This window comes from Oncorhynchus keta, chromosome 6 (assembly GCF_023373465.1).
Source record: "Oncorhynchus keta strain PuntledgeMale-10-30-2019 chromosome 6, Oket_V2, whole genome shotgun sequence".
Taxonomy (NCBI): domain Eukaryota; kingdom Metazoa; phylum Chordata; class Actinopteri; order Salmoniformes; family Salmonidae; genus Oncorhynchus; species Oncorhynchus keta.
The window spans coordinates 42,274,036-42,289,148 of NC_068426.1; the positions used below are offsets into that span (position 1 = coordinate 42,274,036).

The window sequence follows — 15,113 nt, forward strand, 5'->3', positions numbered from 1 at the left end:
ACATGAATGAGTGACCCCTGGTCTGCTGTCACCTATGTACGTTATCAGCTGCATCTGGTTACTTGTCCCTTGTGAAATTATGGGCAGAATGACAAATTCAACTCCATCTTTCATCAAATCAGATCAGCTTATTCATCACATAACCATTTGATGTTGCCAATTATTTTAATGATGTCTTCAAATCAAATGTTGTCACATACGCCACATACAACAGTGAAATGCTTACTTAAAAGCCCTTAAACAACAATGCAGTTAAGAAAAATAACAAATTTTAAAAAAAATACAAAAATAAGTAAAATAATAGCGAGGCTTTACAGAGTCAATGTGTGTGTGGGCACTGGTTAGTCGAGGTAATTGAGGTAATATGTACATGTATGTAGAGATAAAGTAGCTATGCATAGATGAGAGTTGCAGCAGTGTAAAAGGGGGAGGGTAGCCATTTGATTAGATGTTCAGGAGTCTTGTGGCTTGGAGATAAAAGCTGTTTTAGAAGCCTCTTGGACCTAGACTTGGAGCTCCGGTACCATTTGCTGTGCGGTAGCAGAAAGAACAGTCTATGAAGTCCTGAACATTTTTAGGGCCTTCCTCCGACACCACCTGGTATAGAGGTCCTGGATGGCAGGAGGCTTAGCCCCAGTGATGTGCTGGGCCATACACACTACCCTCTGTAGTGCCTTGCGGCCAAGCAGTTACCATTCCAGGCGGTGATGCAACCAGGCAGGATGCTCTCGATGGTGCAGCTATAGAACCTTTTGAGGATCTAAGGACCCATGCCAAATCTTTTCAGTCTCCTGAGGGGAATAGGTTTGTCGTGCCTTCTTCACGGCTGTCTTGGTGTGCCTGGACCATGTTATTTTGTTGGTGATGTGGACACCAAGGAACTTCTCAACCTGCTCCACTACAGAATGGGGTGTGCTCAGCCCTCCTTTTCCTGTAGTCCACAATCATTTCCTTTGTCTTGATCACATTGAGGGAGATGTTGTCCTTGCACCACATGGTCAGGTCTTTTGTCGGTGATCAGGCCTACCACTGTTGTCATCGGCAAACTTAATGATGGTGTTGGAGTCGTGCCTGGCCGTGCAGTCATGAGTGAACAGAGAGTATAGGAGGGGACTGAGCACACAACCCTGAGTGGCCCCGTGGTACCAATGGTACTTCATTGGCAAAGTGGGCAAACTTAGGCAGGAAATGCCAACAACAAACACTGAGCCATTGTACTCAAAACAAATAATTAAAGAAAAGCATTGCAAGTTAGAATTTTGTAAAGTTAGTGTGGGAGAGGTGGAAAAAGTTATTGACCAGTAATGACAAACCTCCTGGCATGGACAACTTCGATGGAAAGCTACTGAGGATGGTAGTTGACTCTATAGCCAGTCCTAGCTGTCATATCTTTAATCTGATATTTAATCTGAAACCAAAGTCATTCCATTACACAAGAGTGGTAAAGCGGCCTTTACTGGTTCTAACAGCAGACCTATCAGCTTGCTGCCAACTCTTTGCAAACTGTTGGGAAATAATGGTGTTTGACCAAATACAATGTCATTTCTCTGTAAACAAATGAACAGACTTTCAGCATGCTTGGGGTGGCAGGTAGCCTGGTGGTTAGGGCGTTGGACTTGTAACTGGAAGGTTGATGGATCGAATCACCAAGCTGACAAGGTAATAATCTGTCATTCTGTCCCTGAACAAGGCAGTTAACTCACTGTTCCTAGGCCATCAATTGAAAATAAGAATTTGTTCTTAACGGACATGCCTAGTTAAATAAAGATAAAATAAATAAAACATTTCCATTATTAAAGTGGCTGGAGTTGAGTCAGTATGTTGGCAGCAGCCACTCAATCTTAGTGGTGGCTGTTTAACAGTCTGATGGTCTTGTGATAGAAGCTATTTTTCAGTCTCTTGGTCCCTGATTTGATGCACCTGTACTGACCTCGCCTTCTGGTTGATAACGGGGTGAACAGGCAGTGGCTCGGGTGGTTGTTGTCCTTGATGATCTTTATGGCCTTCCTGTGACATCGGGTGGTGTAGGTGTCCTGCCCCAAGTGATGCGTCCTGCCCCAAGTGATGCAGACCTCACTACCCTATGGAGAGCCTTACGATTGAGGGCGGAGCAGTTGCCGTACCAGGCGGTGATACAGCCCGCCAGGATGCTCTCGGTTGTGCATCTGTAGAAGTTTGTGAGTGCTTTTGGTGACAAGCCGAATTTCTTCAGCCTCCTGAGGTTGAAGAGGCGCTGCTGCGCCTTCTTCACGACGCTGTCAGTGTGAGTGGACCAATTCAGTTTGTCTGTGATGTGTATGCCGAGGAACTTAAAACTTGCTACCCTTTCCACTACTGTTCCATCGATGTGGATAGGGGGGTGCTCCCTCTGCTGTTTCCTGAAGTCCACAATCATCTCCTTTGTTTTGTTGATGTTGAGTGTGAGGTTATTTTCCTGACACCACACTCCGAGGGCCCTCACCTCCTCCCTGCAGGCCGTCTCGTTGTTGTTGGTAATCAAGCCTACCACTGTAGTGTCATCCGCAAACATTTGTGAAAATCGCAAATTAAATGAAATAAATATATTCAAACACAAGCTTAGCCTTTTGTTAACAACACTGTCATCTCAGATTTTCAAAATATGCATTACAGCCAACGCTAGACAAGCATTTTTGTAAGTTTATCATGGCATAATGCTATGCTAGGCTCTGCTGGCAGCAGGCAAAAATGCTAAAACTATAACGCCAAACCTTTTTCAGAATTAGCTACATAATATCGACAGAAACACGGTAAACGTTGTTTAGGATCCATCCTCAAGGTGTTTTTAACAAATATATTCGATAATATATCCGTTGAGGCAGTTGATTTCTCATGAGAAGCGATTGGAAAAATGGCTACCTCAGTATTTTATGCAAGGTTTTCTGCGGGAGACACCATGTGACCACATGCCATATATGGTCCCTTACAGCCATTCTTCAAGGGAAATGCCTAAAAAGACGTCACAATGCTGTAGACACCTTTGGGAAAACGTGGAAAACGTGAGCTCATTCGTAGCTCATTCACAGCCATATAAGGAGTCATTGACATGAGGCGGTTTCAAAAAATGCGGCACTTCCTGATTGGATTTTTATCTGGGTTTCACCTGTAACATCAGTTCTGTGGCACTCACAGACAATATCTTTGCAGTTTTGGAAACGTCAGAGTGTTTTCTTTCCAAAGTTGTCAATTATATGCATAGTCGAGCATCTTTTCGTGACAAAATATCTTGTTTAAAACGGGAACGTTTTTCATCCTAAAATTAAAATAGCGCCCCCTAAATCCAACTGGTTAAAAGTGTAGAGCTGATGCCGCAATCGTTTGTGGTAGATTGCATCGTTCTGTCATTGCACCACATTATCACAAAGGGGAGTTAGAATGCTGATCTTTTGGTAGTCTAAACTGTGGCACAAATTGACTATCTTTTCGTAAATGAATGGAGGTGTTTTCAATCTGAGAGTCTCTTCTCTGGCACTGCATCAGGCAAAAAACGAACAAAAAAACTAAAAATGCTGGCTGTGGTCCTGGAGTTGAGAGAGACTTGGGTAAATACAATCGGAGAATTACACTTAACATGTGGACTGACGATTCTCTCCCTCTAAAAACATTTTTTTTTAAATTATAAATAACAAACTGTATTTATTTACCTGTGTGAAAGAGTGATATCCCCTCTATATAAAGTGAGTTTCTGAAACACTGAGTCCTTTGCTGATGTGAAGAAGAAACATAATGAAAGGGAGTCCAGTGAAGATCTTTCAGCATAAAGCTGAGTGACTCACTCATTCGTGGCTTTGGATCAAAATAAATAAGTACCAACATTATTTCTAATAGTCTTTAATAAAGACAGGTTTTGACCCAGTTAATCTGCTCATGTTGTGTGGGTTCAATTATTTGTGACATTGTGGTTCCAATGAAGAATGTAAACAAAATAATTCAAATAAATCCTATTCATAATGAATAATCAGATGCATGTTGCGAGCTGGATTTTTTTTAAACGTACTATATTATGTGTTGGATCACAAAAAAATATACATTTTACATTACTGTGTAGTTTACCAATATAATGGACAGACCGGGATGTGGACATGCATATCCTGAAAAAAAATAATTCTCACTCCAAATAAATCTTTACAGAAAGTTAGTAAAAATAGTTAAGCAGGTTACCTTAGTGTTCTTGGGCACAGGGTCTGCTTGAAACGTGTTGGTATTACAGACTCAATCAGGGACATGTTGAAAATGTCAGTGAAAACACCTACCAGTTGGTCAGCACATGCCCGGAGCACATGTCCTGGTCATCTGTCTGGCCCTGCGGCCTTGTGAATGTTGACCAGTTTAAAGGTCTTACTCACGTCGGCTATGAAGAGCGTGATCACACAGTCGTCTGGAACAGCTGATGTACTCATGCATGCCTCAGTGTTGCTTGCCTCGACGCGAGCATAGAAGTGATTTAGCTCATCTGGTAGGCTCGTGTCACTGGGCAGCTCGTGACTGTGCTTCCCTTTGTAGTCTGTAATAGTTTACAGGCCCTGCCACATAAGAAGAGCGTCGGAGCCGTTGTAGTACGATTCAATCTTAGTACTGTATTGGCGCTTTGCCAGTTAGATGGTTCGTCAGAGGGTGTAGCAGGATTTCTTTTTAGCTTCCGAGTCCCTTGCGGCTCTACCCTTTTAGGATGGATCCATAACGAAAGTTACTATGGGAATAAATATCACTGAATAACAGAAATATTGGAATAAAGTAGGCACATTGTTGCTTACTGAAACTCCCAAAGTCATCCAATTGGCTGAAATACTCGCACATAATCATTTAATGTTTTTTTTTTATTTTAATAAAGGCCTGCCTCCCATTACCATGGCTGAAGATCCTGTGATGTAGTGGTGGTGGGAGAATAGAGCTACTCTGCCCCTCCTCACAAACATTGCAAAAAGCTACCTCTGTGCTCAAGCCCCCTCCACCCCTGGCGAGAGAGCATCTTCGACTGCAGGGAACACAATAAGCCAGGAAAGGTCCCGACTTCTGCCAGAAAAGGCAAATATGTTGATCTTTCTCCTGAATAACTGCTAAGAACTCTTTGTCCTTTTGCAGCCTACCTGCATGCCCCACCCGTGTTGCTGTATACCACTGTATAAGTCCTTTTGCAGCCTACCTGCATGCCCCACCCGTGTTGCTGTATACCACTGTATAAGTCCTTTTGCAGCCTACCTGCATGCCCCACCCGTGTTGCTGTATACCACTGTATAGTCCTTTTGCAGCCTACCTGCATGCCCCACCCGTGTTGCTGTATACCACTGTATAGTCCTTTTGCAGCCTACCTGCATGCCCCACCCGTGTTGCTGTATACCACTGTATAAGTCCTTTTGCAGCCTACCTGCATGCCCCACCCGTGTTGCTGTATACCACTGTATAGTCCTTTTGCAGCCTACCTGCATGCCCCACCCGTGTTGCTGTATACCACTGTATAGTCCTTTTGCAGCCTACCTGCATGCCCCACCCGTGTTGCTGTATACCACTGTATAGTCCTTTTGCAGCCTACCTGCATGCCCCACCCGTGTTGCTGTATACCACTGTATAAGTCCTTTTGCAGCCTACCTGCATGCCCCACCCGTGTTGCTGTATACCACTGTATAAGTCCTTTTGCAGGAAAATATTGTTTATTTCATTTGATTTACATTTTCATCACAACGTTAGTCTATAATACTGATTTGTTCAAAACATTGCGGTTTCTTTTGCTGTAAATAATATTTTTTATTTTACATTTTGTAAAAAAAAAATGACAAAAAGAACTGATGAGAATAACATTAAAGTACCGGTTCGATAAGCAGTATCAGTAAGAGTAGTAATGCCGTTAAAATCTTCCCTAGTGGCTATTATTATTATATTATAGTGAGCCCAAAAAATCTACAGGTATGTTACTCTAGAGCTCTACTTCGTCATTGCGCTAATGCTAGTTAGCATCCGGCTCGTGATACTACCTCTAACTTCCTTCATACTGGACGCGGAGACATGAAAATGGTACCTACGAGTTCATCTGACTCTGGCCTGGTAGAAAAATGCCAAGACTGCTAAAATCTGACGGTATAGCCTTTTTGACATCCCCAGGTTGTACAGTGCTTGAAAGCGGAGAGCAAGCAGTGAGCAGCTGTTCACACTTCCTTTGACCAAGACTACAGTCCCACTAGTCTATCAATATCCAGTGTAATATTTACGGAACCTGCTGATTTCCAGGTGGCGCCCATGTCGGTGTACGCCTGCCTGGGTGGTGATGTGGCGGCCATCCGGGACACCTTCCTGATGCGGCTGCAGAGCAAGACGGAGGATCAAGGTCATGATCCTGGAGTTTCTCACCGTGGCCGTGGAGACCCAGCCGGGCCTCATTGAGCTCTTCCTCAACCCAGAGGTCAAGGACAGCCCAGAGGGGTCTAAGTTGAGGAGCTAGACTGGGCAGTCTGAGAATAGAACTGAAATATGTTGGGACTCAATTTTGTTTACTTGTTAACAGACTTTGTGTATTGATGTTTGCCACATATAACGGAACAAAAATGTAAACAACATGCAACAGTTACAAAGATTTTACTGAGTTACAGTTCATATGAGGAAATCAGTCAATGTAAGTTCATAAGGCCCTAATCTATGGATTTCACATGATTAGTGTAACATCTGAAGAGTGATGGGTGTGGAGTCAGGCGCAGAGAGCAGATGATACCAGGGAAAAACGCTTTAATGTCCAAAACAAACAGGAAAACGTACAAATGGGTGAAGCCAAAACACAGGCGCAAACACAACCCAAGGACCACTGGTAATAACCTGGACAGCGAAAACCCAAACAATACACCTCTTACATACATAGCAACAAGCCCGCACAAACACAAGCGGGATAAACAAACTTAAATAATACCAACCCCAACAAGAAACAGGTGAAAACAATTAGACAAAACCAAACGAAAAGGGATCGGTGGCATCTAGTAGGCCGGCGATGACGACAGCCGAGCGCCACCCGAACAGGACTGGTGATATTCGTGACAACTAGGGAATATAGATATGCATATGTTAGTCAAAGATACCTTTCTGTGCATTCAAATTGCCATCGATAAAATGCAATTGTGTTCGTTGTCCATAGCTTATGCCTGCCTATACGATAACCCCACCTTCACTATGTGGCACTCTTTTCACAACGTTGACAACAGCAAACCGCTTGCCTCCAAACCGCTTGTGGTCTGTGGTTGTGAGGCCGGTTGGACGTACTGCCCAATTCCCTAAAACAATGTTGGAGACGGCTTATGGTAGAGATATTTACATTAAATTCTCTGGCAACAGCTATGTTGGGCATTCCTGCATTCAGCATGCTAATTGCACGCTCCCTCAAAATTTCAGACATCTGTGGCATTGTGTGACAAAACCACATTTTAGAGTGGCAGTTGAATGAGGACTCTGCCAGACTGAAGCTCTTCATGGATGTGCTGAATGGGACCAAAGCTGTTGTGAGTTAGTCACCATGACAACTGCTGCAATGTGTACTTGCTGTCACTTCCTCTCTTGTATTTAATCTCTGTACTCCTTTTAACTCACTTGTTTTCTCATCATCCCTGTCTCACTCATCTTTTCACTCATGTTCTCGTCCACTGTCTCTTCAGTTGCTGGTGCCCAGATCGGTGCACTGTCTACGTCTGGGATCCATGATGACTACCCTGCTGCTGATCCTCCTCAAACAGTGGAGAAGGTGTGTGTGTGTGTGTGTGTGTGTGTGTGTGTGTGTGTGTGTGTGTGTGTGTGTGTGTGTGTGTGTGTGTGTGTGTGTGTGTGTGTGTTTGAATTGATGTAATAGGTATACATTGTGTCCACTCAGGTAGAAAAATCAGGATGCTAAAAATCACCTCCAACCTGTGTTGTATACTTAATTCAGTCTCTGTACATCTTGGCTCAAACATCTTACCCTCTTTTTACCCATACTCCGTCAATCATACTCCTTTTCCCCATCCTCCAGTGTGGTGGCCACGACCTCTGACATGTTGGTTCGGGCTAGGCCCATTCGATTCATTGAAGGGACATTTTTACGCTACAGCATACAATAGCATTATAGAGAATTCTGTACTTCCAACTTTGTGGCAACAGTTTGGCGAAATTCCTGTTTCAGCATGATACTGCCCCCATTCACAAAGCGAGGTCCATACAGAAATGGTTTGTCGACCTGACCTCAACCCCATCGAACACCTTTGGGATAAATTGGAACGCCGACTGCAAGCCAGACCTAATCGCCCAAGATCAGTGCCCGATCTCACTAATACTCTTGTGGCTGAATGGAAGCAAGTTCCCACAGCGAAGTTCCTGTTTCAGCATGATACTGTTTGTTGAGATCGGTGTGGAAGAACTTGACTGACCTGCACAGAGCCCTGACCTCAACCCCATCGAACACCTTTAGGATAAATTGCTAAAGCTAACTCTCTCTCCTCTGCTCTCATCCTTCTAGACCTATCGGCTGCCTTCTAATACTGTGAACCATCAGATCCTCCTCTCCACCCTCTCCAGCTAGTTGGGCATTCCTGCATTCAGCATGCTAATTGCACGCTCCTCAAAATTTCAGACATCCTGACAGGTGACAAAACCTACCATTTTGGCGTGGCAGTTGAATCTGTCTCCTCTGCCAGACTGAAGCTCTTCACCACTGGTGTCCCCAGGGCTCTGTTCTAGGTCCCTCTCTTATTCTGCTATACACCAAGTCACTTGGCTCTGTCATAACCTCACATGGTCTCTCCTATCATTGCTATGCAGAACACACAATTAATCTTCATCCCTTTCCCCCTTCTGATGACCAGGTGGCGAATCGCATCTCTGCATGTCTGGCAGACATATCAGTGTGGATGATGATCACCACCTCAAGCTGAACCTCAGCAAGAAGGAGCTCCTCTTCCTGTGTGGGAAGGACTGCCCGTTCCATGATCTCGCCATCACGGTTGACAACTCCATTGTGTCCTCCTCCCAGAGCGCTGAAGAACCTAATAGGCGTGATCCCTCAGGTAGAAACACCCTGACGTTCTCAAAAACATCAAGGCGGTGTCCCGTTCCTGTAGGTTCATGCTCTGTACAACATCCTCAAACATCTTACCCTGCTTTTCACACAGGAACGGCGCAGGTCCTAATCCAGGCACTTGTCATCTCCCGTCTTGATTACTGCAACTCGACTGTTGGCTGGGCTAGGCCCTGCCTGTGCCATTAAACCCCTACAACTCATCCAGAATTCTGCAGCCCGTCTGGTGTTCAACCTTCCCAAGTTCTCTCACGTCACCCAGCTCCTCCGCTCTCTCCACTGGCTTCCAGTTGAAGCTCGCCATCCGCTACAAGACCATGGTGCTCGCCTGACGGAGCTGTGAGGGGAACACCTTTGGGATACCTCCAGGCTCTGATCAGGCCCTACACCCAAACAAGGGCACCGTTCATCCACCTCTGGCCTGCTCGCCTCCCTACCATGAGGAAGTACAGTTCCCGCTCAGCCCAGTCAAAACTGTTCAGCATGCTCTGGCCCCCAATGGTGGAACAAACTCCCTCACGACGCCAGGACAGCGGAGTCAATCACCACCTTCCGGAGACACCTGAAACCCCACTTCAAGGAATACCTAGGATAGCCCAAGATCAGTAATCCTTCTCACCCCCTTGTCTCACCCCCAACAAGATTTAGATGCAAGTGGCTGTTCCACTGTTTGTCAGAAGGTGTATGCAAGAATTTGTAAGTCGCCTGGATAAGAGCCCTGCTCAATGACTTAAATGTAAATGTAAATGTAAATTGGAACGCCGACTGCAAGCCAGACCTAATCGCCCATGATCAGTGGCCGATCTCACTAATACTCTTGTGGCTGAATGGAAGCAAGTTCCCACAGCAACGTTCCAACTTCTAGTGGGAAAGCTTTCCCAGAAGAGTGGAGGCGGTTATAGCAGCAAAGAGGGGACCAAGTCCATATTAATGCCAAAGATTTTGGAATTACATGTTTGACGAGCACATCTCCGAATACTTTTGGGTCAAGTAGTGTATTTCAAGCCTCCAAATAGTCGTGGAAAGAGACACCTTCTACACAAACGTTTAATGACATTTGGCGTCCACTGCTGTCCGCCATTCATCTCTGCCATGGCAAAATGTACGTTTTCTTGTCGAAACACATGGCATTTTGGAGTGTAGACTATATCGCCTGTTTTAATGTCCATTCGCAATTGTTCCATAACTCTGACATGTGGTAATGATAAATAACGGTCAAATAGCCGACAGTTTTCTTGACATTTTGTTTTGACAGGATCATGTTTTACTGGTACGGCCCACTATTTATTTTGCCGGGACGCCGTACCAGACTGTATCTCCTTATTTGCACCCCTGGGTATACCACTGTATACATGACATGTATACCACTGTAACAGTATTGCTCATTACATTTACCAGGTGGTGAGATCTGCCAACTTCCCCAGCTACTGCTGTGTGTGTGTGTGAGACTGTGCAGGATGAGGCACCGGCACTGATTGACAGCACGCATCACACGGCCCAGGCAGGGGATGTCCCCGAGGACAAGGACCGCACGGAGACTGCTGCCCCCAGTAGCGTCCGGAAGGACAAGAGGGACGGGTGAGTCACACAACCAGACCGAGGCCGCCATTTTACTCTTCTAAACGCACACAGTGCCTACCTGTTGTTCCAAGTGTTTTGAAAAAGCATACCCAAAAAATTAACTCTGCATCTTTTATCAATTGTATGTGCTGAAAAAATGATAATCTATGACGAACTTAGTCAGGGCAACTCAGCAGTCAGAATGATCTATGTTACTTGTCTGTGGTGGATCATCTCAAGTGTAGGTTATGTAAACCAGTAAAGGTTATGTACTGACCAGTGTATCAATAGAGATTTACCATACAAATAAATTATTACCATTTGTTATGTAGTTTGATTTATGGATGCATATATGGATGTCTCTGGAAGATGTTTACTAACATTTTTAAATGTAATGATATTGAATATCGCCATAAAATATTGCCCATTGGCTTCCTTGGTCCCCCAAAAATTGGTAGAGGCCCTAAAAGAAAACATGTTGGTCTTTCTCTATTACACACCCACCACAGGAACACACTGTCTGTCTCTCTCATTCACCCACCCACCACAGGTACAGAAGGACACCAATTGTCACACCCCAATAGCACAATGTTGAGTACTGTAGAAAGACTTAGATGTGATATTATTAGATATCATTATCTATTCTGCAAAGACAAACCTATTTAAACATGTACTCTGTGTTTCAGCCATTGAGCATGTTCTGTGCCCTGTCCTCCAGGGGGCGGCAGCAGTAGCCAGGGCCAGCGTCATCCAGAGCATCTGTCTCCCTCTGCTCAGTGCCTATGCAGCACCCTCCAATGGAGCCTCACAGGTAACACACGGGGATAAGAGATCGGCTGCTGACCTGGGTGCACACAGCTGTTATTGCCCGACATCCAAGTATTTCTCGCACTACCCAATCTCTCTCCAAGAATTATTGGCGGCCTACCTTGCCACAGGACGTTAGTTGCTAAGTCAACTCCTGTTCTGTATGTGCTCAAACTAAGTCCCCCCCGGCACGCTCCAGCAGGGAAACTCCTTTACCTTTCCTTGCCTCATCGTCCCTGGTCTCATCTATCCATTGACTTTGTCACTGATCTCCCCTCTGACGGTTTCACCACCATTTTGGTGGTTGTGGATAGATTTTCTAAATCCTGTCGTTTCATTCCTCTGTCTGGTCTCCCTACTGCTCCCCGGGTTGCTGAGGCACTATTCCAGCAGGTCTTCCAGCATTATGTCCTTCCGGAGGACATTGTGTCCGATCATGGGCCCCAATTCACATCACGGGTGGAGAAGCTCAGGTCACGGTCCGCCTCACCTCCGGGTATAGGCCTCAGTCCAACAGGCAGGTGGAGAGGATGAACCAGGAGCTGGGGAGGTTCCTGAGGAGTCACTGCCAGGACCGGCAGGGAGAGTGGGCCCAATTCCTTCCATGGGCAGAGTACGTACAGAATTTGTTACGTCACTCCTCCACCGGGCTGACTCCCTTCCAGTCTGTTCTGGGTTTTCAGCCGTTTCTGGCTCCGTGAACCCCAGGCCAGACTGAAGCTCCTGCAGTTGATGAGTGGATCAGGCGCGCAGAGGAATTGTGGAGCCGTCAGAAGGAGCAGGCAGACCGCCACCACAGTGAGACTCCCATGTTCCATCCTGGGGATCATGTCTGGTTCTCTACCAGAATCCTCCCACTCTGCCTGCCCTGCAAGAAGCTGAGCCCCCGGTTTGTGGGGCCGTTCAAGGTTCTCCGGGGGGCCAAGGATAGCTTACAGCTTCCCAGTGACTAACGTATCTCACCTTCTTTTCATGTCTCCCTTCTCAGGCCGGTGGTTCCTGGTCCTCTGGCTGATGCTGTCCCCCACGACACCCCTCCGCCCTCCTGGACATCGAGGGAGCTCTCGCCTATGCCGTTAGATCCCTACTAGACTCCAGATGTCGTGGGGGTTGGTGGACTGGGAGGGGTACGGCCCAGAGGCAAAGTGTTTGGTTCCGGTGGAGGACATTCTGCATCCCAATATCATCTGTAATATACATCTTCGCCTTCCGGACCAGCCTGCTCTTCGTCCTCGGGGCTGTCCTGCGGCAGGACCCGCGCGTACTGTCACGTCTATCCCCACTCCTCCCTTCTGGCATTCGACATCACCAGTTTACTAACCACCGGTCTTTATGCACACTTGGCTTTCATCATTACGCGCACCTGCGCTTCATCAGTAAGCTCACCTGTTCTCCATTACCTCAATCATTACCTCCCTTTTATCTGGCACTCCCTTAGGTTCCTTCTCCAGGCAGTATTGTTTCTGTTGTTCATGTCTAGACGCCTACTCCTATATTGTATCGTTCCATGTTACTTGTTATATTAAACTTTACCACCTGCACCTGCTTTTCGACTCCCAGTGTCTACGTTACAACTTTGAACAGCCTGTCTTCTCCTGGTTGCCAAGTGAAACACTTGACTCAGCTTGAGTGGTGAGAGGCCTAGCAGTGTGTGTATTGGAAGGTGAAGTGTGGGTTTTGTTAAAGAAAATGAGACCCTCACAGATGTTAGCAATCCAACATCTTATCTCCACATCCATGAGTAAGTTGTGAAAGTATATCGCAACTGAACTTCACTACAGTTTCAGATTGGGTTGTTGAATGGAGCATCTCAATAGACCCCATTCTGTACGGGTCTTGGGCTCCTTAAAGGTCCAATGCAGTGTTTTTTAATCACAATATCAAATCATTTCTAAGTAACAATTAACTACCTTGCTGTGATTTTGTTTTACAATGAAAATGGTGAAAAAGAAACAAATATTCCGGACAAAAATATAAGTGCAACATGAAAAGTGTTGGTCCCATTTTTCATGAGCTGAATTAAAAGATCCCAGACATTTCCCATACGCACAAAAATCGCATGTCTCTCATTTTGTGCACAAATTTGTTTACGTACCTGTTAGTGAGCATTTCTCCTTTGCCAAAATAATCCATTCCCCTGACAGGTGCTGATTAAACAGCATGATCATTACACAGGTGCATCTTGTGCAGGGAATAAAAAAGGCCACTAAAATTTAGTTTTGTCACACAACACAATGCCACAGATTTCTCAAATTTTGAAAGTTAATTTCCCTACCATAAACCGCCTCCAATGTTGTTATAGAGAATTTGTCAGTGCGTCCAACCGGCCTCACAACCACAGACCACATGTATGGCGTTTTGTTGCATGCAAGCAGTTTTCTGTTGTGAACAGAGTGCCCCATGGTGACGGTGGGGTTATCGTATGGGCAGGCATAAGCTACGGACAACGAACACAATTGCATTTTATCGACGGCAATTAGAATGCACAGAAAGGTACCTGTGACCAACATGTGCATATCTATATTACCTAGTCATGTGAAATCCATAGATTAGGGCCTTATGAACTTACATTGACTGATTTCCTCATATGAACTGTAACTCAGTAAAATCTTTGTAACTGTTGCATGTTGTTTACATTTTTGTTCCGTTATATGTGGCAAACATCAATACACAAAGTCTGTTAACAAGTAAACAAAATGGAGTCCCAACATATTTCAGTCCTATTCTCAGACTGCCCAGTCTAGCTCCTCAACTTAGACCCCTCTGGGCTGTCCTTGACCTCCGGGTTGAGGAAGAGCTCAATGAGGCCCGGCTGGGTCTCCACGGCCACGGTGAGAAACTCCAGATCATGACCTTGCTCCTCATGTCCTCCGTCTTGCTCTGCAGCCGAGTCAGGTAGGCGTCCCGGATGGCCGCCGCGTCACCGCCCAGGCAGGCGTACACCGACATGGGCGCCAACTGGAAATCAGCAGGTTCCGTAAATATTACACTGGATATTGATAGACTAGTGGGACTGTAGAATTGATCAAAGGAAATGTGAACAGCTGCTCACTGCTTGCTCCCCACTTTCAAGCACTGTACAACCTGGGGATGTCAAAAAGGCTATACCGTAGGTACCATTTTCATGTCTCCGCGTTCAGTATGAAGGAAGTTAGAGGTAGTATCACGAGCCTGATGCTAACTAGCATTAGCGCAATGACTGGAAGTAGAGCTCTACAGTAGCATACCGTCACTCCTCAACAGGCCAGGGAACATTAAGATCCACAACATTCAATCCATGGGACAAAACTAGGTCCAGAGTATGACTGTGACAGTGAGTAGGTCCAGAGACATGTTGGACAAAACCCACTGAGTCGATGATGGCTCCGAAAGCCTTTTGGAGTGGGTCTGTGGACTTTTCCATGTGAATATTAAAATCACCAAAAATTAGAATATTATCTGCTATGACTACAAGGTCCGATAGGAATTCAGGGAACTCACTGAGGAATGCTGTATATGGCCCAGGAGGCTTGTAATCAGTAGCTATAAAAAGTGATTGAGTAGGTTACATAGATTTCATGACTAGAAGCTCAAAAGACGAAAAAGTCGGGGTATTTTTGTAAATTTAATTTGCTATCGTAAATGTTAGCAACACCTCCGCCTTTGCGGGATGCACGGGGGATATGGTCACTAGTGTAACCAGGAGGTGAGGCCTCATTTAACACAGTAA

General features: G+C 45.5%; 1 protein-coding gene across 2 annotated transcripts in view; it reads left to right on the plus strand.

Annotated features, from left to right (window-relative positions):
• LOC118385533 (volume-regulated anion channel subunit LRRC8A-like) overlaps nucleotides 1-12,950 on the plus strand; it is a 56,600-nt gene extending 43,650 nt beyond the window's left edge. The window contains exons 3-7 of one of the 2 annotated variants that reach the window (XR_008139560.1): nucleotides 6,241-7,493; nucleotides 7,647-7,732; nucleotides 10,436-10,615; nucleotides 11,316-11,408; nucleotides 12,393-12,950. The gene's annotated coding sequence lies outside the window, so the exon portion shown is untranslated. The remainder of the gene's footprint in view (nucleotides 1-6,240; nucleotides 7,494-7,646; nucleotides 7,733-10,435; nucleotides 10,616-11,315; nucleotides 11,409-12,392) is intronic. The other variant, XR_004826048.1, reaches the window with a different exon arrangement.
• The last annotated feature ends 2,163 nt before the right edge of the window (nucleotides 12,951-15,113 follow it).